Source organism: Tursiops truncatus, chromosome 14, assembly GCF_011762595.2.
Source record: "Tursiops truncatus isolate mTurTru1 chromosome 14, mTurTru1.mat.Y, whole genome shotgun sequence".
In the NCBI taxonomy this organism is placed as follows: Eukaryota; Metazoa; Chordata; class Mammalia; order Artiodactyla; family Delphinidae; genus Tursiops; species Tursiops truncatus.
In genome coordinates this window covers 36198545-36223673 of record NC_047047.1, presented here as the reverse complement: position 1 = coordinate 36223673, position 25129 = coordinate 36198545, and the positions used below count along the sequence as shown (strand labels likewise).

Genomic DNA, 25129 nt, shown 5'->3' with positions numbered 1-25129 from the left:
ATTCTGGTTATCATCAGACTTATACTCTCATAGGCATTCAAGTTTGCTTTAGAACAGGGTCATCAAACTACTACCCTTGGGCCAAGTACAGCAAGCTTTCCATCCGGATTTGTATGGCTCACGATGTAGGAATGGTTTTTATATTTTTAAGTGGCTGAAAAAATAATTATTTTGAGGCATGTGAAAATTATATGGAATTCATATACGAAATTCAAAAATTTTATTGGAACACAGCCACACTCATTTGTTTACATATTGTCTATGACTGCTTTTGTGTTACGATGTCATAGTTGAGTAGTTGGGATAGTTCATATGACCTGTAAAGCCTAAAATATTTACTATCTGAACCTTTATAACAGAAGTTTGCTTAGCTCTGCTCTAGAACAAAAGGGAAAATCTGTCCTTATTCCTTTTTCTTTAATCTTTTTTCCTTTTCTTGTCTCTTGTACTGGTTTCTTACTCTTATACATGTGCCTTCAGACACAGGATAAAATTGCCTTATCAAATTCCATTTCACATCAAGAAGGAAAACAGTGAAAAACCCAGGAGACGACGGTTCTCATCTCTGTCTTTAACTCTCTGTGATCTTGGACAAGTCATTTAATCTCTCTCAGCATATATTTCCTCATTTATTCAACAAAAATGCTAAATAAGATAATCTCTATTTTTTCACTTTGAAGTCCCTGAAATAGGAGAAAAAAAAGGAAATAAGGGAAGTGAAAAGGTGGGTGAATAAAAATGTAAAAGACAGGGCTTCCCTGGTGGCGCAGTGGTTGAGAGTCCGCCTGCCAATGCAGGGGACACGGGTTTGTGCCCCGGTCCGGGAAGATCCCACATGCCGCGGAGCGGCTAGGCCCGTGAGCCATGGCCACTGAACCTGCGCGTCCAGAGCCTGTGCTTCACAACGGGAGAGGCCACAACAGTGAGAGGCCCGCGTAGTGCAAAAAAAAAAAAAAAAAAAAAAGTAAAAGAGACTAAAATATGATTGGGAGTCTCCTGGTTGCTAAGTAGGTAAGACAGAATAATAATTGCTACCTTAATTGAGTTAGGCCCTTTACATATATTACCCCTAATTCTCATAATGACCCTGTAAGGTAGGTATCATTATCCCATTTGCAGATACAAAAACCGAGGGTCAGAGAGGTTAATTGGTTTGCTCTAAACCAGTATCCCTCAAGTAGCAAAAGAATGGAGGTTCATACCTGGAATATCTAGCTCCAAAGCCAGTGCTGTTCCATTTCAGCAAACCGCCTGAGTCAAAAGAAGTGAGCTAAGAGAACTTATTGCTATTATATGTTTGTCTTCTGAAATAAATGGCACTATTTCCATGATGATCTTACACATTATTCTTTAAATCTATCTATTCTTCTGTTGGCCCTGTGCCTTAAAAAAAGATATCCTTTCCAGTCTAAAATCTCCAAAGGATTTTCAAGGTAAAACACATTTCAAGATGTGCAATCACATGGAAGAATGAAAATCTTTTATAATATTGTTTGTTAAACTGACAGCTGTACTTAACAGAAGCCATTAAAATATTTACAAAGTACCAGCTGTTCTTGTAAAAAAAAATACAGCTTTTTGGAGGTATAAAAATAAACAAGTTGATAAGTACAAGATAAGCCATTTGATGGCTTCTTTGTGTACATTGCACAATATATTGAAAATGCTGATATTTACAGAACAATTATACTATGAAGCCTTTTAAGTTAAAAGGACACAGACCCAGACCCAGTAAGAGCTGTTTACAAGAATTCTTCATATGAATTTTTAAGCAACTTTTTAGGAAGCCCCCAAACATCATAATCCTTTAAAAAATGTTAGGTTTTTGGTTTCTGTTTTAAATTAGCTTTGTTCTTAGAAGATAATTTATCTTATCTATCTATCTATCTATCTTATCTATCTCTTTTGGGAGATCTCTACTGAACTAGACTTTCAGCCAGCAATCTCATAAAAATAATTGCAAGTCATAGGAAATAGACCAAGAAAGCAAAAATGCGTAAAACTGAACATTTGCATTTTTATACCTTACTCTATTAATTTGACATTTTATATATAAACTGAATGACTGATTTTGTCTTTTTAAAATGAACGCTTTTAAAAAGCAAACATTATTACATAGCTGCATTGTTGGTAATTTTTTTTGTTATTTTTGTTTTTGTTTGTTTTTTAAACGTGGCTCACGGGCCCAGCTGCTCCGCAGCATGAGGGATCCTCCCAGACCGGGGCATTAACCCGCGTCCCCTGCATCGGCAGGCAGACTCTCAACCACTGTGCCACCAGGGAAGCCCTGTTGGTAATTTTTATTAGCAGTGATCTGCCATTTTTTGCCATCCAAAATTATTTATGAAGGGAGGGAAAAATAGAAGGTGTCTTTTGGCAAAATCTTGATAGTTAAATGGAAGAATGACACTGGTCATGCTTCTGTGATATGAGCTTGGTAATTTTATTTAATGACTTCTACTTATTGGTAAGAGTGTTAACTGAACAGAAATTCTGTTAGTGATTTCTAAATGTGTGATATATTAGTAGTTTGAGAAAACCACATATCATAATTTCATTATTAAAGATTCATATATAAGTTAAGGAATTATTCCAAACCTTTAAAAACATTCTGATAACATTTTCCCCTACCTTCAAGTTCACTTTTTTCTTGTCCCTCCAAATATAATATTTACCATGTTCTTAAGGAAAATAATATGTTTCTATTTTTTAGAAATGGAAAAAGGCAAGAACCTAAGATGATAATGTGGGAAGTGTTAGGATGGTCAAGTATCATCAGTGTATCAAAAGTAAGAAATAGCAGGAAGGAAGAGCCAAAAAGTTTAAAAGAGGTGAGCATAGGCAACTTATCCTTTAGGGTTAATGTTATGAAGTCCTACACTGTTCTCAGCTATTTCAAAGCATTGATATGATCTCTATGAAAGTCATGCCCTCCAGTGTAAGAAATACAGCATATATTTTGTTGAACAGTTCTGTTTTCATTAGAAAAATATGTAAGCACAAATAGGAAAAGTAACCATATTATTGTTATCATAATAACTTTGAGTAAAAATTTGTCATTTTAACATTGGGTTTTCTCGTGTCATCCTTTAAAACCTTTGATATAAGTTGATGCACCTCAACTGAAATAAATAATAACTCATTCTTTGGGGAGATGTAAATATATTGAGATTAAAGTACTTCATAAGAATTTTATTTTCAGTTAATCATTACTGTGTTTTGATGGATGTGTTGAGTATCAGTGTATATATGTTATCAAAGTATATCACAGGGGAAAGAGGTACTTGAAACAGTCTATTCCAGAGTGATTTGGTGGGTAAAGAAATCTTATTAAACCAGATCAAATTTCGTTTTTCATTGTTTGTCCCAAGTTAGAAAATGTAGTGAATATCAAGAATCACTAAATTTGTTTATTGTATTTCACTTCGTAAGCAGTTGGTTTTCTACAACTGAAATTTAGTGGTGAGATACTAGTTATCATTATTCTATTTCTATACATTTCCTCAAAATGTATGGTAATCTTACAGTGAAATATGAGGGCTACAAAATATGTAAAGTTGAAGTCTCATTTAACTATGATTTACTAAATGACTTACTAACAGTCTTTAAATTTCAAGGATTCTTTACTCTTATTGTTAATACTAATGGAAACCTATTTTCATTTATGGAATTTTCATGTATTCTCTAAACTTTTATTAACTTATAACTGGTAAGATTTTTTTTTTTTTTTTTTTTTTTTTTTTTTTGCGATACGCGGGCCTCTCACTGTTGTGGCCTCTCCCATTGCGGAGCACAGGCTCCGGACGCGCAGGCTCAGCGGCCATGGCTCACGGGCCCAGCCGCTCCGCGGCATGTGGGATCTTCCCGGACCGGGGCATGAACCCGTGTCCCCTGCATTGGCCGGTGGACTCTCAACCACTGCGCCACCAGGGAAGCCCAGATTTTTTTATAACTGGTAGAGGATGGACTTTTATTCAAAGTTTTATATATACAAATTTTAAAACTTCCAATTAGTAAACCATTGGCTCAGGCAATATGGTAATTATTGATCATTATATGAGGTTTTTTTTTAGGCCATGCCATCTGATCTTGGGCAGGTCACTTAACTTTTCAGACTGTTGGTGAGGGTGTGTGGAAATGGGCATCTTGCACATTGTTGATTGTGTATTGTTGGTAAATAAACCCTTTTAAAGGGAAGTTTGGCAGTATCTATAAAAATATTCATACTCTTTCTGGCCTAGAAATTCTATATCTTGAAATTTATCCTGTATAAACACTAGTAGCATCATAGGTACTTACAAAAATATTTATGCCAGCTTGCTGTTAAAAATACACATTTTATTATGGAATTTCAACACGTCTGAAACCGGAGAGAACAGTATAATGACCCCCTAAGCTGGCTGTCCATCATGTAGCACTTAGCAGTTTATGGCCAACGTTCTACATCCCCATCCACTTCCACACCCTATCCCCTGTATTATTTTGAAGCAAATCCCAGACAGATCATTTTATTTGAAATATTTTATAATGTATTTCTTAAAAGATAAGGGCTTCCCCTTTTTAAACATAACACAATACCATCATCACACCCCTACAGAAATAAAATCATCAGATATCCAGTCAGTATTTCGCCTGGCTAAGTTGTCATATATATATTTAAATTTGTGTATTTGAATTAAGAGCCAAACGAGGTCCACAAATTGAGTTTGGTTTATAAATTTCTGAATGACTCTTTTAATCTTTAGATTAATTATTCCCTCTTCTGGCACATTTTTAAAAGTTGGGTCATTTGTCCCACAGAGTTTCCCACAATCTGGATTTTGTTGATTGAAACTTTTTGGGGTGATTTAACATGTCCTTCTGACCCCTGTATTTCTCTGTAAATTAGTAGTTAGATATTGGGACTTGATTAGACTTTGGTTATTTATTTATTTGGAGGGGAGGGAGATTAAGAATTCTTCATATATAATGTTATGGCCTCCATCAAAAAGTACATAACTTCTGGTTCTCTTTTTGTAAGGTTAGTAGTCAGGGATGATGATTGTGTACTCTGTTCATCTGAGTTTGAAAAATGGTAATATTCTAATTTTGTCATTTGAATTCTAACATATGATATGTTTTGATCCATTGCAGAGATTATCCTTATTGATGTTCAAAATATCCCATTTTTAGCCAGTGGACTCTGTTCAAGTTAGTTTTTAATGTCTTTTCGACATGACCCTACCATTAGTCATTGATATGTTCCCTGCTTTCTGCTCTGAAAAAATGTTCTAGGATCATCTTAAACATTTCCCGCTCCAGAGCAGGAATTGGCTTTTTTGCCAAGAAGTTCTCAATCCTTTTAATGGGAAAAATGGTATTTAGGGACAACAGTCTGGGCACTAGCAGTGCCTTTTGATTTAGGAATGGTTATTGTCTCTAGAACCTTTCAGTGATACAGCTAAGATAAAGGTTTGCTTATTTGTTGTAATTAATTAATTAATTAATTATTGGCTGAGTTGGGTCTTTGTTGCTGCGCGCAGGCTTTCTCTAGTTGCGGCGAGCGGGGACTGCTCTTTGGGACTAGTCTTCGTTGCGGTGCGCGGGCTTCTCATTGTGGTGGCTTCTCTTGTTGCGGAGCATGAGCTCCAGGTGCATGAGCTTCAGTAGTTGTGGCACTGGTTTTTAAAATTTTTCAGAATATAAAGTACATCATTAGTGTATACTGATATTGTCAATTTAAATTCAGATCTATAGTGATTTTTTCATCAATGTTACTATATTTACATCTCATATTTACACATGGGCTCAACAGTTGTGGCTTGTGGGCTCTAGAGTGCAGGCTTAGTAGTTGTGGCACATGGGCTTAGTTACTCCGCGGCATGTGGGATCTTCCCAGACCAGGGCTCAAACCCGTGTCCCCTGCATTTGCAGGCGGATTCTTAACCACTGCACCACAATGGAAGCCCAGGGTAGTTTTAATTTGCTGTGACCTCTGTTCATATCTGTGGCCCATTTTTTAAGGATTGTGGATCTTTTTCTTCTCTATTTTTTAGAAGTTTTTATATATTAGATAAAGTTTTATTCATGTAAATTACGATTTTTTTCCTTAGTAGTTATATCTTAAAATTTTGCTTACTGTGGTTGTTTTGCCTATATTTTAATTTTAGGTTATCACATTTATAATTCTTTGCCCATTTTACTTCTGGATTTTGAAACATAATGTACTGATTTTTCTATTGCTGCCATAACCAAATTGAGTGGCTTAAGTCAACACCCATCCATTATCTCACTGTTCCACGGGTCAGAAGTCCAGGTACAGTGCAGCTCAGCTGGGCCCCTTGCTCAGGGCCCTACAAGATTGAAATCAAGTTGTTGGCTGGGATAGACTGTTGTCTGGTGGTTCCGTAGGGAAGATTCTACTCCCAAGGTCATTCAGGTTGTTGGCTGAATGCAGTTCCTTGAGGTTATAGCACTGAGGCCTCCCTTTCCTTACTGGCTATCATCTAGGGCCATTTTTGCTCCTAGAGGTTACCTGTATTCCTTCTCATGCTTTCCATGCAGACTCCTCCAGCAAAAGAAAATCAGTTCTCTCTCACACTTCAAATTTTTCTTTCTTTTTTTAAAATTTATTTTTTGCTGTGTTGGGTCCTTGTTGCTGTGCGTGGGCTTTTCTCTGGTTGCAACGAGCGGGCGCTACTCTTTGTTGTGGTGCGCGGGCTTCTCTTGTTGCAGAGCACGGGCTCTAGGCGCACGGGCTTCAGTAGTTGTGGCACACAGGCTCTAGAGCACAGGCTCAGTAGTTGTGGCACACGGGCTTAGTTGCTCTGTGGCATGTGGGATCTTCCCAGACCAGGGCTTGAACCCGTGTCCCCTGCATTGGCAGGCAGATTCTTAACCACTGCACCACTAGGGAAGCCCTCACACTTCACATTTTTCTGACCTCCCCTACTGCCACATCTTTCTGACTCCAGCCAGAGAAGGTTGTCTAGCTCATCTAATAGATTGGGCCCACCTGGATAATCTCCCTGCAACTGTAATTATATTTGCAAAGTCCCTTTTTAGCATAACATAGCATATTCAGGTTCTAGGGATGCAAATATAGACATCTTTGGGGGACCCATTTTGCCTACCATTCAGTTTTAGGAAAGTCTCCCCCATTCCCAGCTTATACTGGGCTTCACCCATGTGTTCTTCTAGTACTTAAATAGTTTACATTTACATCCCTCATCCTTCTGGAATTTACTGTGGTGTGAGGAGTGAATCCAATTTTATCATTAAAATATCTAATATAGTCATCAGTTATAGAGATTCCACTTATTAAAAAGTTGAAGTTCATCTTTTCCTCACTGATTTGAACTGTTTTTATCATATTACTAAATCTCCATATGGATTGTCTACTCTTCCCGTTAGGATATCAATATAATACTTTTAACTATAGAGTCTTTATAGTATGTTTCAATGTCTGTGGGGCCAGCTCCTTCTCATTGTTCTCTTGCAGGATTTTCCTGGCTTTTCTTGCTTATTATCTTTACAAAAGAATTTTACAATTAACTTGTTGACCTCGGGGGAAAAAATTCTGATGGTATTTTTATATGCATAGTGTTAAATTTGTAAGTTAACTTAGGGAGAACTGATTTTGTCAAATGCTTTTTTTGTGTCTGTGGAGGGGATCATGTTTTTATTCCTTAGCTCTATGAATATGAATAAATTTCCTAACATAAAACCAGTTTTGCAAATTGGAATAAAACACACTTGGTCATTTTATTATTATTATTGGTCATTTTATTATTATTTTTTTGCGGTACGTGGGCCTCTCACTGTTGTGGCCTTTCCCGTTGCGGAGCACAGGCTCCGGACGCGCAGGCTCAGCGGCCATGGCTCAGGGACCCAGCCGCTCCGCGGCATGTGGGATCTTCCCGGACCAGGGCAGGAACCCGTGTCCCCTGCATCGGCAGGCAGACTCTCAACCACTGCGCCACCAGGGAAGCCCTGGTCATAACTTTTAAAATGTGCTATTGGATTCCATTTCCTAACATTTCATCTAAGAGTTGTTACAGTGACATTTGTAAGTGAGAATGGTCTGCGGTATAGTCTTTGATAGGTTAAGAGCAATGGTTTACTTTCCTCATGACAAGAATTTTGAAATTTTCCTCCTTTTTAAATGGTCTGAAAAAGTTTAAGAGCCACTGGAATAATCTGAGTTTTACAAGTTTGGTAGAATTTCTCTATTAAATTACCTGAGTCAGGAGTTTTGTTGTGGAGGGAGCGCTTTAGTTTTTCTGTTTTCTTCTAAGGTAACTTGCCATTTAAGACTTGATGTTAGTCTGGTAAATTGTGGTTTTCTTAGAAATTACCCATTCTAAATAAGACTTCAAATTTATTTGCATAGGTATGTAAAATAGTCTCTTATGATACTTAAAATTTCCTCTGTCTCAATAATTATTCCCTATTTGTCATGTCTGATTTTGTGTATTTGTGCTTTCTTCCTTTCCCCATTGATTAATAGGTTAGCTACTGATTTGTTTATGATGATTTTTTTCAAATTTTAGACTTAAAAGTTCTACTGATTTTGTTTTCTAGCTTTAATTTCTAGAAATTAATTTCTCCTCTTATTTTATTCTTTCATTCATTTTTTTTTGAGTGGGAGGATTTCTTTTGTTGTTTCCTAAGATTTTAAAGTTATGTCTGATTTTTTGAATTTCATTTTTTAATGTATTAAATGCTATACATTTTTCTCTAACTCAAAGACATTGATATATTGGATTTTCATTATTTTACGAAATTTTGCAATTTAACTTGATCTAAGAATTATTCAATACTATATTCTTAAGCTTCCAAGTGACAGGCCTTTTAATTTTTATTTTATTATTCAAGTCTCATTTTATTACTTCCAGAAAGGTCATATTTTCCATGTTATTTCTACTCTCTCCAATTTGCAGGTTTATGGAAGTTTTCTTTGTAGCCTAAGATATGGCTAATTTTCTTGTATGTTTCTGTGAGCACTTACAAAAAGGTATATCCTCCATTATCAGAGTTCAGAGTTTATTATAGATCTAAAAGATCTAACTCACTGATCAGGTCATTTTGGTCTTCTCTTTCCTAAATTTTTGTCCACTTGATCTTTCTTACATTAAGATAGGTATGTTAAAGTCTCCTTTGATAGAGCAGTTCTCTTTATCTCTCCTAGCATGTCTTGTAATTTCTCTGATGAAAGCAGTTGCTGTGTTGTTTGGAATTTCCATAACTGTTACGTCTTCATTGTGAATTGCATCCTCTAGCAGTATGAAAGTATCCTCCTTTGTCTCTCTTTTGGTCTGAATTTTGCCTTATCAGATATCAAGAGTGTGACCTCTCATTTCTTTTAATTTGTATTTGTCCACATTTTTATCCCTTTATTTTTAACCTTTCTGAAAATCTCCCCTTCTCCCTTTCCCTCCATTCCTCCTTTCCCCCCTCCCTGAGAGAGTGAGAGCATATGAGTCTATTGTGCATGCAGTATAGTGTTGGATTTTGCTTCGCTAGATAATCCAAACCTTTTTCTTTTTATAAATGAGATAAATTAATTTATATTTGTTGATATATGATATTTATGTTTGGCCTCAGATTTGTCATATTTTTCATTGTGCACACACAGAGTCTATGTTATCTGCCTTATTTAATGTGTATATCTAAACTTTTAATACTTAGGAAGTTTTGTATTCTGATAGTTACATTTATGTCTACATTACATCTGTACCTTTATATAATACCCTTGGCACCTGAAAAAGGGGAGCACAGTCTGTTGGTCTCCTACTGTGAGCCATGCTGGAATTAGCTATTAGCCCATTTTCCTCTTTATCCTTCTTGTCCAGTGTCAGATTTTTTTTTTAACATCTTTATTGGAGTATAATTGCTTCACAATGTTGTGTTTCTGCTGTATAACAAAGTGAATCAGTATATGTATATATATATATCCCCATATTCCCTCCCTCTTGTGCCTCCCTCTCACCCTCCCTATCCCACCCCTCTAGGTGGTCACAAAGCACCGAGCTAGTGGGAAGCAGCTGCATAGCACAGGGAGATCAGCTTGGTGCTTTGTATCCTATGTCAGATTTGAAGTGATATCCCTTTTACTTCCAGCCAGTTTCTATAAGACAATCATGGTAATTATTCTACCCTTATCATTTCTCCACATTTTTTGATAGTTGTACTGTGTTATGTCATTCTCTCCCCTATGACTATTAGTTTTTTATTGTAGTAAAAATAAGCAACTTAAAATTTGCCATCTTAATTATTGATATTTTTAAGTATAAAGTTCACTAGTGTTAAGTATAGTCACATTGTTTTGCAGCAGGTCTCTAGAACTTTTTTATCTAGCAAAACTGAAACTCTGTGCCCATTAAACACTAATCCCCCACCCCCCGTCCCAGCAGCCACCTTTCTGCTTTCTCTTGGACTATTTTTGATACTTCATATGAGTAGAATCCTACAGGATTTGTCCTTTTGTGACTGGTTTCATTACTTAGTTTTATGGGTCGATATATTTATAATGCTCACCACTGGTCTCCATGTAGATGTCTTTCAGTTATTTTGGTTGTCTGAATCTCTTTTTCTTTTAGATTTCCTACGAATGGCTCATGGGAATAATGGGTTGTTTTGGCTGAATATAAGATCTTTGGTTGACATTTTCTTTTCTTGAGTATCTTAAATGTATTACTATATTGTGTTCTGGAATAAATTGCTGCTATAAAAAAGTACAATCTGATTTTATTTGCTTTATAAGGACTTAATGTTTTTGCGTGAATGACCAAAGGATTTTGTCTGTTTGTTTTCTTTAAAGTCCAAGCATTGCATTAGAATATGTCTTGATATTAGCCAATGTGGCTGATTTTCCCAGCTGTGTGATATGCCTTTTAATTTTGCAGTACAAAGTATTTAAAAAAAATTTTCATTAGAGTATAGTTGATTTACAATGTTGCATTAATTTCTGCTGTGCAGCAAAGTGTATCAGTTATACATACACATATATCCACTCTTTTTTAGATTCTTTTCCTATATAGGTCATTACAGAGTATTGAGAAGAGTTCCCTGTGCTATACAGTAGGTCCTTATTAGTTACCTATTTTATATATAGTAGTGTGTATATGTCAGTCCCAGTCTCCCAATTATTCCCTCCTCCACACCCCCTCCCTTTGCCCCCTGCTAAGCACAAGTTTGTTTTCTACATCTGATTCTATTTTGTAAGTTCATTTGTACCATTTTTTTAGATTCCACATATAAGTGATATCATATGATATTTGTCCTGTTCATTGCAGCACTATTCACAATAGCCAGGACATGGAAACAACCTAAATGTCCGTCGGCAGAGGAATGGATAAAGAAGATGTGGTATATACATATACAATGGAACATTACTTAGCCATAAAAAAGAACAAAATAATGCCATTTGCAGCAACGTGGATGGACCTAGAGATTGTCATAAAGTATTTTTTATTTCAGGAAAGTTTTCTTTAGAGTTTTTAATTATTCTGTTGTATTCCTTTGGGTTTTCTTCTTTAGGAACTCTTATTATACATGTGTTGGATCTTTTTTATCTATCATGTATATCTAATACTTTTTCTTGAGTCCTTTTTATCTCATCCTTCACTTTTTTCTCAGATTCAGTAAGTTTTATTCAAGATATACACTTTACTGGGGTATAATTGACATAACATTACATTAGTTTCAGGTGTACAAAATAATGATTTGATATTTGTATATATTACAAAATGATCACCATAATAAATCCATTCATCACCTTACATAGTTACAATTTTTTTTTCTTGTGATGAGAACTTTCAAGATCTGTTCTCCTAGCTAATTTCAAATATGCAATACGAAACTGTAGTCACTATGTTGTACATTACATCCCTATGACTCATTCATTTTGTAACGGAAATTTGTACTTTTTGACTCCCTTCAAACATTTTGCCCACCCCTACCCCCCCACCCCCGTTTCAGGCAACCACCAATCTGTTATCTATATCCATGAGCTCATTTTTGTTTTTAGATTCCACATATAAGTGAAATCATATGCTCTTTATCTTTTTCTGTCTGACTTTTTTCACTTAGCATAATGCCCTCAAGGTCCATCCATATTGTCAAAAATGGCAAGATTTAATTCTTTTTTTAAATGGCTGAATAACATTCCACTGTGTGTGTGTGTGTGTGTGTGTGTGTGTGTGTGTGTGTGTGTGTGTATGGCCCATTTTCTTCGTTCATCAGTTGGATGAAGCAACACTTAGGTTGCTTCAGTGTCTTGGCTATTGTGAATAATGCTGCAATGAACATGGAAGTAAAGATATTTCTTTGTGTTCCTGATTTCAGTTCCTTTGGATTTATACCCAGAAGTAGAATTGCTGGATCATATGGTAATTCTATTTTAATTTTTTGAGGAACCTCCATATCATTATCTGTAGTGGCTGCACCAATTTACATTCCTACCAACAGTGCACAGGCTTCTTTTTTCTCCAGGTCCTCACCAACACTTGTTATTTCTTGTCTTTTTGATGACCACCATTCTCACAGGTGTGAGGTGGTATCTCATTGTGGTTTTCATTTGTATTTCCCAGATGATTAGTGATGTTGAGCACGTTTTCATGTACCCATTGGTCATCTGTATGTCTTCTCTGGAAAAATGTCTATTCAGTTCCTCTGCTCATTTTTTAATCAAATCATTTGTCTTTTTGCTATTAAGTCATTGAGTTGCTCGTAAGTGATTGAATTCTTTATATATTTTGGATATTAAGCCATAATCAGATACATGATTTGCAAATTTTTCTCCCACACAGAAGGTTGCTCTTGCATTTTGCTGATGGTTTCCTTCACTGATTTTTAAAATTTTCAAGTGTTTCCTCCTTTAAATTCTCTATTTATCATAAGGCATTGTGTTTATTTGGTCTTGTGATTCTTCCAGTCTAAACTTCATTTCTAAAATGATTTTTTCCTTTTATTTCTAATTATTTTCATAGTTCTTTCACCTCTAAAAAATCTTGCTTCTATAATCATCTCATTTCTGAGTTTCTCTTATACTGATTTATGTTGTTCTTTCACAACTTCTATCTTTGTATTAATTTATTTAAGCTTATTTTAGAATATTATGGTCAGTTTTCATCTGTTTGTGGGCACTTCGTGGGCACTCCAGATCTTTCTGGAGTGCTTTCACTGTTCATAGGGAAAGTATTTTGCATCTTGTTCTGTTTTGTAGAAGTAACTTTGTATGAGATTTGATTGCAGTCTTTTTTTTTAACATCTTTATTAGAGTATAATTGCTTTACAATGGTGTGTTAGTTTCTGCTTTATAACAAAGCTATCAGTTACACATATACATATGTCCCCATATCTCTTCCCTCTTGCATCTCCCTCCCTCCAACCCTCCCTATCCCACCCAGTCTTCTCTTATTACTCGTTTTTATGAGAAATTTGTTTTTCTATACTTTGAAGAGGCAATGTGGGCCAAGGTAAGTTTTATCTTCATAGTTCTGGAGCTAGCTCATGAGTCTGTTGTGTTCAACTAGTCAAAAATATGGTCTCCTGTTGTCTTAGTCCATTAGGGCTGCTGTAACAAAATACCACAGATGGGGTAGCTTATAAACAGGGAATTTATTTTTTATAGTTTTGGAGGCTGGAAGTCCAAGATCAGGGTGCCAGCATAGTCACACTCTGGTGAAGGCCTCTTCCGGGTTGTAGACTGCCAGCTTCTCACTGAGTCCTCACATGGCAGAAGAAGGTGAGGGATTTCTCTGGAGCTTGTTTTATAAGGGTACTATGTAATCCCATTCATGAGGACTCTACCTTCATGACCTTATCTCCTTCAAAAAGGCCCACCTCCTAATATTATCACCTTAGGGGTTAGGATTTCAATATATGAATTTTAGGGGGACACAAACATTCAGACCATAGCACCTGTATTCTTCCCTTTAATTTCAACCTTTTTTTTTGTGGCCCTGTTGTGTCTGTTATGCTCAATTTGGTCTCTACTCTCAAGTGTTTCTCTTCAGTTTAGGGATTTATCTAGGAAAAGTATTTTGATTTGTTAGTTTTAAACATTTATAGGACCTAGAATCTAGACCATTCCAGTACTTCCATATCTTCCCACAGTTCCTTTGTATCCAAAAATTAGAGCCCCCAGTGTCCCCTCCAGTTTCTGTTGCTGTTCTAAGAGTGGCTATGGGAAATTTTCCAGGTAGTACTTGAGTTCTTTCTCAGAGCCATAATAAGTCCATTACCTTCCCTCTGCTTCTCCCATGAAATCTTTATTATTATTGAGTGAGTGAGTGAGTGTGTGTGTGTGTGTGTGTGTGTGTGTTCCTGCTTTCAAAGTCTGTATTCATGCTGAAGATCAAGATCAGGTGAGCTTTTGCTCTTCTGCTCCATGGGAGCCTTCTGTCCTCCCTCAGGACACCTGCATTACATATCACAGGTGTACAATATCAGTTCAGCTCCCTACCTGTCTCTGTCCCTAGAGTTGTGCCTGGCTGGTATGACTGGGTGCTTGGAGCCAGAAGCAAGAGCCCCTTGGGGGTTACCCCCTCCAATCCCCTTACTGGGTCAGTGAAAAAAAAAGTAAAAGTAGTGGTATTTCAGAGGTGGCCTACAAGGCTGCCCCATACCACCCCTTCATAGGGATGTGGTGGGGGGTGGGGGGGTACCTCCCACTTATACACCTCTTGAGTCTTCTCACTGTGCCAGACTAGAGTGAAGCTCAATGGGGACTCATTTCCCCACTGATTCTGCCAAACCTCTTTCCTTGACTGTGGTTTTGCTGGATAGTAGGTAGGGACAGTGGGAATCTCATTCATCCATTCATGCATGTCCCTAATTAGATGACAAAGCATTTGGCTACTTTAAGAGAGTCTTAGTTACTTCCACCATTTACCAGAGCTTCATTGAATTCCTTCACTTTGACATTCACACCACTAGGTAGAAATCACATTGCATCAACACCCAATATGGGTCTTCGTGAATCCATAAAGATTTTAGTACATTTTGTAGCTCCTGCTGATTTGTTCCAACCCACTTATATTTTGGGGTTCATTAATATGTTGCCACTAGATTTTGTTGTAGATAGATTTTGGGGTTTACTATCTTATTTGCTATTTCTGTTTTATGAGGAGTTTCAAGGAGATTCAAATACTACAGTGATGCTGTCTTTTCAGAATCCTCTGGCAGCAGTGATTCTCATGAAAACAGGGAATAACCCCAATATCCAGCAATAGGATACTGGTTAAACAAATTGTAGTATACCCATACAAATGAATAATATAGCTGTTAAAAAAAAAGAAAGGGGTCAATCTACATATAGACATGTAGCTTTCCAAAATATTTTGTTAAAAATTTTAAAAAGGAAATTTGTAAAACAGGAAGTAATATATGACCATGTATTACCATATTTTCTTAAAATATGTGCAAGGGGAAAAGCTAGAAAAATATGTAATATGTTAAGATTCCTTTTATGGTAGGTGGGTATTATACAGAGCTTTTATTTTCCCAAATTAAACATTTCATCAATGTTTGAATTTTATGTAATGCACATGTATAATTAACTTTCGTCATCAGAATACTTAATAACTCACACATACTTAATACTCATCTAAAATAGGTAATTTAGGAAATGGCCAAACTTAATAGCTTTTTTTCTGAAAATTTATTAGCATAGGAAATTTTAAAACAGAATAAATGGAACCAGATTTTATACTGAAAACTGATGTTTTCTACTAAGGACTACTACAACAATAATGTCATCTAAAAGCACTGAATTAGGTTCATCTAGAAGAAATATTTTAAACGGCAGTGTTTCCACTTATTTATTCTAGCAACTCATTGATAGGGTTTTAAAAAAAATATCAAATACTTTGAGCAAGATTTTAATAAAATCTCTGACATATTTGTCTTTTGAAGCATAGAAATAAATTCACAAAACAAGAACCAAAATAATCTGTTAGAACAAGGGTTGCCAAACTATGGCCAGGCCAAATCCAGCCCACTGCCCATTTTTCTGCAACCTGTAAACTGAGAATAATTTTTCCATTTTCAGTGATTGGAAGAAAGTCAATGGAAGAATATTTTGTGACATGTGAACATTATATGAAATTTATATTTAAGTGGCCATAAATAAAGTTTTATTGGAACACAGCCTTGATCTTTCATTTACATATTGTCTATGGCTGCTTTTGCACAATTGCAGAGTAAGAGTTGAATGGTTGTGACAGAAACTGTATGGCCCACAAATTCTAAAATATTTACCATCTGGAGCTTTACAGAAAATAATTTGGTAACCTTTGCTTAGAATACTTTATTAACCTAGAAAAGCTGGGTCCATTAGAATCATAGGTTTTAAATCACTCCTCTCCAATTTTATTTTGGTTTAAATAGAGTGATCAACAAAACAGTTCGTTTGATCCTCAATTAGTAGTTTTTCATTTTCATACATGACTGAGGTAAATTCTTGAGACCAAAAGGTGAAGTATTTGAAATAGCTTTCTTTCTCCTGAACTAAAATCTTACCTCACATCTGTCATCTAGGAGAAAAGGGATGACTAACATATCATTTTGTGTTGGGCCACATAATTAATGGACCAGTGCACACATTGATGGGTTTAGATGAAAAGTGACTGAAATTTGAACTGTTAGCTTTCCCTTTCTTGTTACTTCAAAACTAGTTTGGGCTTTAAACATCAACTTACAGGTGTTTATCTTTTCTTCTTGTCAGATAAATAGGCTTCCTGAGACGACATTCTGTGGTTTGGTCCACCTCAAAAAGAAAAACCCAAGATTCCTTCAACTGAATCACAGATAAAGACTAGACTACCTCATGCCCCTTAAGGGTGCCTCCATCCATTGACATAGCCTTCATATCCGTTCAGATATGAAAATTAGAAGTGTCACTATGGAATACTAAGTTACTGAGTAATTGCACAAAGGTTTTTACCTCAAATCTGAGCGCTGACTGGAATTCAATTTGGTAATTCATGGTACAAGTATTAAAACCTTTAATACTTATCTAGACATTTGAATTATTACCTTATTGAAATTTAGACCACAAAAGGTATTTTGTTGCAAGTAATGTTTTTGGTCAGATTAGACGGAGTGGATCATGAGAGATTTTCATTGACTATATTGTGCTTTTCTGTACAATTTGTATTTTTTTGATGAGTTCATAGGTTAGTTAAGATTAAGTTATCTAAAATTCAGGAAAGAATATTTAGAATATTATTAGTAAGAAGTCAGCAAACTATAATACTTGTTTTCATCCCTTATTTCAGTCCAAAACTGTGCAATTCTTAGAAAACTATGATGTGAATATATATTTGTTTCTGCATTTATTTTAATATTTTAATGTAAAACTAGGCATTTCTCATAAAATACATCATGCTTTAAAACACAGATTTTCCCAAAGTTTTTTGCAAAGACAGTAAAGGTCTCCAGTGAAACTTTTCATATTATTAGCAATTTTAATTCAGTACATATTGTTAACAGTGTTTTAAAATACTGGTTAAAAACTGCCAACAATTAATAAAATTATTTTTTTCGTCCTCAATCTGAAATAGTTGCTGAACTATAACAAAGTCTGAATTATCTGTGATTTTAAATATTCAATATACATATATGCATAGTGTTTTAAATATTCTTTGCATTGCTCTTCACTATTTGGGCTTTTTATTTAGTTTTTTCCCAGATGGATGCTTTTATGAGCCAAAACATAGGAGTACTTCCTGAATTTACCTTTAGGCATTAAGACAAAAGAAGTATTATAACCTGACTTGTTTAAAACATCACTTTGCTACTTTGAATGACAGTTTACAATTTACAAGTAGGGTGTGGCTAATAAAGTCACTGAAGCAGACATAAGCATAGGTTTTCCCTTATACACAGTTCTGGCCTGTCAGTCACAACTCCTAAATGCTTTGTTGCACAGGCATGCCAATAACTAAAACCACTTTTTGTCATTCTTGTACCCAAAGGCTTTTAAAAGGCGATGCAACCACATCAGTGTTTGAAAACCCGAGATTAAAGTGTAAGTCCTCAAGGAAAGACTTCTGTTCCATCTAAATGAGTAAAATTTCCTTGCAATTAAAATAACGTATTATAAGAATTATAAATATTATATTTTAACAAAATTGTTAAAACTTGGTACTAAAAGTACTTGTTCTGCCTTGCTTCCAAATTTTCTATAAAGTAACTTCTACACATCTAGAAAATGTTAATATGAATGACTTAAATATATATGTATATTATCTTTAGTGGTGTAATGAATATTCTATGCATATTAAGGTATAGTAAAAACAGAATAGCAAAAAAAAAAAAAAATTCTATGACTATGCTGACTATATCTCCTTCCCCTGCTGCCCCAAACATGGCATCCTTAGTAATTTTTTCTTTTTTATTTATTATGTATATTCTTTTTTTTTTTTTTTTTTTGCGGTACGCGGGCCTCTCACTGTTGTGGCCTCTCTCGTTGCGGAGCACAGGTTCTGGACGGGCAGGCTCAGCGTCCATGGATCACGGGCCTAGCCGCTCTGCAGCATGTGGGATCTTCCCGTACCGGGGCACAAACCCGTATCCCCTGCATCGGCAGGCGGACTCTCAACCACTGTGCCACCAGGGAAGCCCTATATTCTGTCTTTTGTGTGGCAATCTGGTACATAGTTTTAACTCAAGGGAATAGATTTTGATGGTAGAAGCATGTGTCTTAGTGCTTTCTAGTTTTAGAAAATTGGTTCCTATTACAGCAGATTTCAAAGCTGGACATGAGGCTGTTGGCAGTTTGTTACTTCTTGCATTCCTTTTATGATTAGAGCATCGGGTGAGAAAGTAACTTGAGAGTTGTAGGGAGCAGCAGAAGAATGGGTGAATCTGACTGAACATGTATAACTCTAAGCTAAATGTGAGGTAGTTGGTTATAACTATGACTCTGAAAGGTTCTAGGAAATTTTTAGCTAAAATTGATAGAATGAATGTGTCCTGAAAGAAAATGTTTTCTCTAGCTTCAAGGATGTCTCCTGATAACTGTTGTATATTGCTTGCCATTTTAGAAAGTTTCCCTGCCTTATTAGGTTTCTAAGTCTGAAGTCCTTCTTAACTAGTGATTGATGAGAGTTTGTACAGTTATCCAGTAGTGCAGAGAAAAAAAAGCAGGTGTGGAAGTAAAAATTATTATGCAGTGATATTCAGCAAATGAATGTAGTAAGTTATTATTTACTGGCCAGTGCTGCACCTACGTTTGAATTTTTCTTTTAGATACTGAGCCAGGTGTATTTGCAGATGATTTCTCCATCTCCTGGCCTATATCCCTTATCTTTAGGGACTTGTCTCTAAATAGCAGTCCCCAACCTTTTTGGCACCAGGGACTGGTTTCGTGGAAGACAGTTTTTGCGGGATGGTTTTGGGATGATACAAGTCCATCACATTTATTGTGCACTTTATTTCTATTATTATTACATTGTAATATATAATGAAATGGTTATACAACTCACCTTAATGCAGAATCAGTGGGAGCCGTGAGCTTGTTTTCACTTGCCACTCACTAATAGGGTTTTGATATGAGTCTGCAAGCAATTGATTTATTATGGTCTCCGTGCAGTCAAACATCTCTGCTAATGATAATCTGTATTTGCAGCTGCTCCCCAGCGCTAGCATCACCGCCTCAGTTCCACCTCAGATCATCAGGCATTAGGTTCTCATAAGGAGCGTGCAACCTAGATCCTTTGCATGCACAGTTCACAGTAGGGTTCGCATTCCTATGAGGATCTAATGCCACTGCTGATCTGACAGAGGCAGAGCTCAGGCAGTAATGCGAACAATGGGGAGTGGCTATAAATACAGATGAAGCTTTGCTCACTCGCCCGCCACTCACACCCTGCTGTGCGGCCCGATTCCTAACAGGCCACGGACCAGTACTTGTCCGTGGCCTAGGGGACCCTGCTCTAAAGGATGCTTGATTGGGTTAGGCATTGCTGTGTGTAGGTGTCCAACTGTTGTTTGCTCCTATTGTCTCAGTTAATTAAAACTGTGGAAAATTTATTAGAATTCAGGTGAAGCCTTATACTTTTTTTTAGAAGGTTCATTAAGCAGGGTAATGAGGTTAGAAAAATGGAAGATGAAATAACCTGTGAAACCCAGAAGAGTTTAAATATTTTTGATGGGGGGAGTTGTTGTCCTATTCTAGGTTGGATCCTTTCCCATAGTTGGATAGAGCATTGCTTAGGAGAGTCACCTCCAGGCTCTCAAAGATGCGTTCTTAGGGGTTGGTCAAGTGGCAGTACTCTTGCAGGCAGTTCAGCCTTACCTGGACAGAGACTCATATAAAGTTGAAAGCTAAGAATAAAAATCAAAATTTCATCCATATATATGATCACTGCTAATATAAAAGATCAATCTTTGGAATCTGGCTGAAGCATTGCATAGGCTTAAGGACATCACAAGTTACTTTTAGCTTAAGAGTATCTGGAAGACTTTTTCACTTACAATTCTACCCTGTAAGTCCAGATTCTTTAAGACTCAGACCATCAGAGCTGTAGGGTATTGGCACAACAGGAGTTTCCCCCTGCCCTTTTTTTTAAAGCAAGACATTGGATAAAATTGAAGATCTCATGTACCACGGCTGGAGATCAGGAATACGGGAAGAGCTGCTGGCTTGGATAATAACTATACATTCTTTGCCATGCTAAGCATCAAGTCTTTTACTTGCAGCTCTAGTGATCAGGTAACTCCTTTTGTCTCCTGGTCTGAGGAGGCCTCAGAGGAGGCAGGATACTTGGTCAGAATTCTAGGAGTGGATAGGGCAGATAGCACACATAAGTAGGTGGTTTTTAGACTATGCTTAAGGCCTTGCTTAGAGGCAAAGCTTGCAGCATTTGAGTCTGCAATACAACACTGATGTATCATCCTGCATTTATAGCTGTTAAATTTACAGTGATTTTATATACATGTATAAGCTACTTAATAATACTTCATTATGCCTTTCAGTGTAGAAATGTCACAAGGACTTATACTTTTTAAATTATAAACTACATTTATTATCTACATTAAAGTTATGACATTGCATTATCTAATTAAAATTATATATGTGTGATATATACATATTCATTATCTATGACTGATTTCAGCAAAGTAAAATTGATGTCATATATTTGTTTTAAAAGAGGAAAAGATCTAAAAATGTTAAGAACAGCTGATCTAACCTATAAAGCATAAGAAAAAATGGGGAAGTGGCTCCAGCAAACCAATTATCTATGTAGACAATATAAAATGGATATATTCTTTAATTCTTTTAGTCCCTCATTAAGCAAAAATGAGAAAGTGACTGTATCAGTACTGAATAAATATAAATATGTCTAAATGCAGTAACCTTAAATTTTAAATGAGAAAATTAGGAATTCCTATTTTAGGGAAACAACCCAGCTCCCATTGATAATGCTCATGAATACTATTCATAGCTGAATGTTAAGTCATCTTGACTAAATTGTGCAATGCATTTGCAACTATTCAGATAATTTCTGATAAATTAAAATCAGCAAAGATCTAGACTCTCCATTAACCTAATAAGTTTATCAGGGAACTTTTATTTTTAATACTTTGTTGTTAAATAAATTTATTTATTTTTGGCTGTGTTGGGTCTTCGTTGCTGCGCGCGGGCTTTCTCTAGTTGCGGCGAGCGGAGGCTACTCTTCTTTGTGGTGTGCAGGCTTCTCATTGTGGTGGCTTCTCTTGTTGCAGAGTACAGGCTGTAGGCATGCGGGCTTCAGGAGCTGTGGCACGTGGGCTCAGTAGCTGTGGCTCATGAGTTCTAGAGTGCAGGCTCAGTAGTTGTGGCACATGGGCTTAGTTGCTCCTTGCATGTGGGATCTTCCCAGACCAGGGCTCGAACCCATGTTCCCTGCACTGGCAGGCAGATTCTTAACCACTGCACCACCAGGGAAGCCCCTCAGGGAACATTCTACCACCCTCCTATGTATCTCTAGACAGCATATTGTCTAGTTTTGAAGATCTGAGTAGCACTCACAAACCTAGCTTTCTAAAGAAAAGACAGTAATGCTACAGTTACATGAAGGCTCCCTGGAAGAGGGAAGCTGAATAGTAATAGTTGAATTTCTGATTCCCTATGGAGTTTATAAGAGCCCCATTCTAGGGAAGTCAGTGGGCAACGTTTGAGTAAATTCTGCAAAACTCAAGACTTACTAGCTTCACATAGGATAATTTCGGGGAGGGATGGAGTATGTGCTGGGAAGCCCAAGATGTATCTTTGTAGATGTAACAGGTCTTTACCACTAGTCTGACTTCGAAATTTCTTTCCTGGAAGTTATGCCCTTACTGCCAGTGTTCTGGGAGCCAACTGGGGAAAGTAGACAAGGGATCTCAACATTTTCCCATTTAGTCGCACACCATCCTTTAATCCCCCTCTTTGTGACATGGTACTCACACTGGGGTCTTTCTCTTTTACCCTCTCCAGAGAATTTAACCTCCACTCCTCTGTGGACAAGGTCAGTCATGCGGTAGAATGGGGCTCAGACTGCTTCTTGAAGAGCTTTCCCCCACTGTCCTTTTTATCTCCCCCACACCCTGATTTCTTAGTGCCCTGTTACTACCATTTTTTTGTATTTTGAAGAGTATCCCTTATAATTCAAAAATTCTAGTGAGCAAATCATTTTTCTTCTGAAGTTTGAAGGCACTGCTCCACTGTTGTCTTACTTGCAATGCTGTTGTTGAAAAGTTCAAAGTCAGTCCAGTCCTTGGGTTTTGTATAATTTGGCGTGGTTCTCAGCCTTCCCCATGCTAGTTTCTTTCTTAGATTTGTCAGTTACTCACCCTTCCCTTCTATTCCTCCTAATTGAAGTTTTAGGAGACAGAAAAATTAGATGAGTATAGACTGCCATTTTCCAGGAGCTTTAAAAAAATTCTTTAAGTGAGTTCTTTTATAACACTGTCTTTCGTACCTTCTTACTGAAGAAAGGATTTTCAGAATTGCATTATTACAGATTAATCATTTAAAACCACTTAAAATACTTGCCTACCTGGATGTTGGAAGGGGTGGCACTGGATTGTGGAAATAGTAGTCCAGAGTCTTTGCAAGTCAGAGTTGCTACATTTTTCAATATGATATTATTAACAAATATTTTTAAGTAGAAAGATTAAGTCTAAAACTAGAAGATACAAAATTTTAAAGATGCCACAACTCAGAACACTTTTATATCCTCAAATATTTCAGTTTTGAACTGAGTCCTTTTGTATCTCTTTTGTAATATTTTGTGTTGTTTTAATAATATTGAAACTGATTTTTTCTTTTGGAAAACACATTCATTTCAAAATATATAAATAGTAAAAAAAAAAAAAAAGTATAGTGGAAATTCCTTTATTCTACCTTCTAGACTTTTATTAGTTAGCCAAACCTGAATGGCCTGTACTTGTCCAGGGAACTCCTACTAATGGGACCACAGTGGGGGTCTGTCAAATGATGACCAGAATTTCACCAAAACCTACAAATAAGAAACGTTTCTAATGGTTATATTGTATGCTTTGAAAGAAATAAGTTACAGGTTTTAAATATAATTTTCGTTTGAGAAGTTAAGCTGAAATGATCATTTTTTTATTAAAAAATTCTAGTCTATGGCAGGAATGGAAATGCAGATGTAGAGAATGGACATGTGGATGTGGGGGGGAAAGGGGAGGGTGGGATGAATTGGGAGATTAGGTTTGATTTAAATACACTACAATGTGTAAAACAGATAGCTAGTGGGAACCTGCTGTATAGCACAGGGAGCTCAGCTTGGTGCTCTGTGATGACCTAGATGGGTGGGATGGGAGGGGAGGGAGGTCCAAGAGGGAGGGGACATATGTATACATATGGCTGATTCACTTCATTGTTCAGCAGAAACTAACACAGCATTGTAATGCAACTATACATTTAATTAAAAAATGTATTTTTTAATGCAACTATACATTTAATTAAAAATGTATTTTAATTGGATACACATCCAATTAAAAAAATTATAGGTGTGCAGAAAAGGGAACCCTCTTGCACTGTTAGTGGGAATGTAAATTGATACAGCCACTATGGAGAACAGTATGGAGGTTCCTTAAAAAACTAAAAATAGAGCTACCGTTCAACCCAGCAATCCCACTACTGGGCATATATCCTGAGAAAACCATAATTCAAAAAGAGTCATGTACAACAATGTTCATTGCAGCTCTATTTACAATAGCCAGGACATGGAAGTAACCTAGGTGTCCACTGACAGATGAATGGATAAAGAAGATGTGGCACATATATACAATGGACTATAACTCAGCCATAAAAAGAAACGAAATTGAGTTATTTATAGTGAGGTGGATGGACCTAGAATCTGTCATACAGAGTGAAGTAAGTCAGAAAGAGAAAAATACCATATGCTAACACATATATATGGAATCTAAAAAAAAAAAAAAAAGGTTCTGAAGAACCTAGGGGCAGGACAGGAATAAAGACGCAGACGTAGATTATGGACTTGAGGACAGGGGGAGGGGGAAGGGTAAGCTGGGACGAAGTGAGAGAGTGGCATGGACATATATACACTACCAAATGTAAAACATAGCTAGTGGGAAGCAGCCGCATAGCACAGGGAGATCAGCTCAGTGCTTTGTGACCACCTAGAGGGGTGGGATAGGGAGGGTGGGAAGGAGACGCAAAAGGGAGGAGAGTCGGGGATATATGTATATGTATAGCTGATTCACTTTGTTATAAAGCAGAAACTAATGCACCATTGTAAAGCAATTATACTGCAATAACAATGTTAAAAAAAAATTCTACTCTATGATAATTATGCTATGATATTTTTCTCTATTAATATTATCAGGAAGGGTACCAATATATTGTCACCCCCCCACTTTGCTAGGTAGGAAACTAAGACATAACAATATTAATTTTTAAGAGATATGCTCATGTAATGAATTTAATAATGCTTAATGTATTATTATTGTATTATTAAGGGCAAGGTAAAAAAAAAAAAAATGCCTTCTTCCTGACCTCTCTCCCACTGCCTCCAAGCAATACCTCTGCCTGAGAAAGAGAAGTAACATGGGGAATACAGCATGAGAGATTAATATTTTCATATTTCATAGAGAAATCATTAGATATACTAATGGAGTGGGTGTT

General features: G+C 36.5%; 1 protein-coding gene across 6 annotated transcripts in view; it reads right to left on the bottom strand.

Annotated features, from left to right (window-relative positions):
• Nucleotides 1–25129, bottom strand: part of WDPCP (WD repeat containing planar cell polarity effector) — a 384215-nt gene that overhangs the window by 75125 nt on the left and 283961 nt on the right. The window contains exon 17 of one of the 6 annotated variants that reach the window (XM_073791327.1): nucleotides 23233–23474. The exons of the other annotated variants lie outside the window; for them this stretch is intronic. The gene's annotated coding sequence lies outside the window, so the exon portion shown is untranslated. Of the gene's footprint in view, nucleotides 1–23232; nucleotides 23475–25129 lie in introns of those variants that run through there. 6 annotated transcript variants of the gene reach the window in all.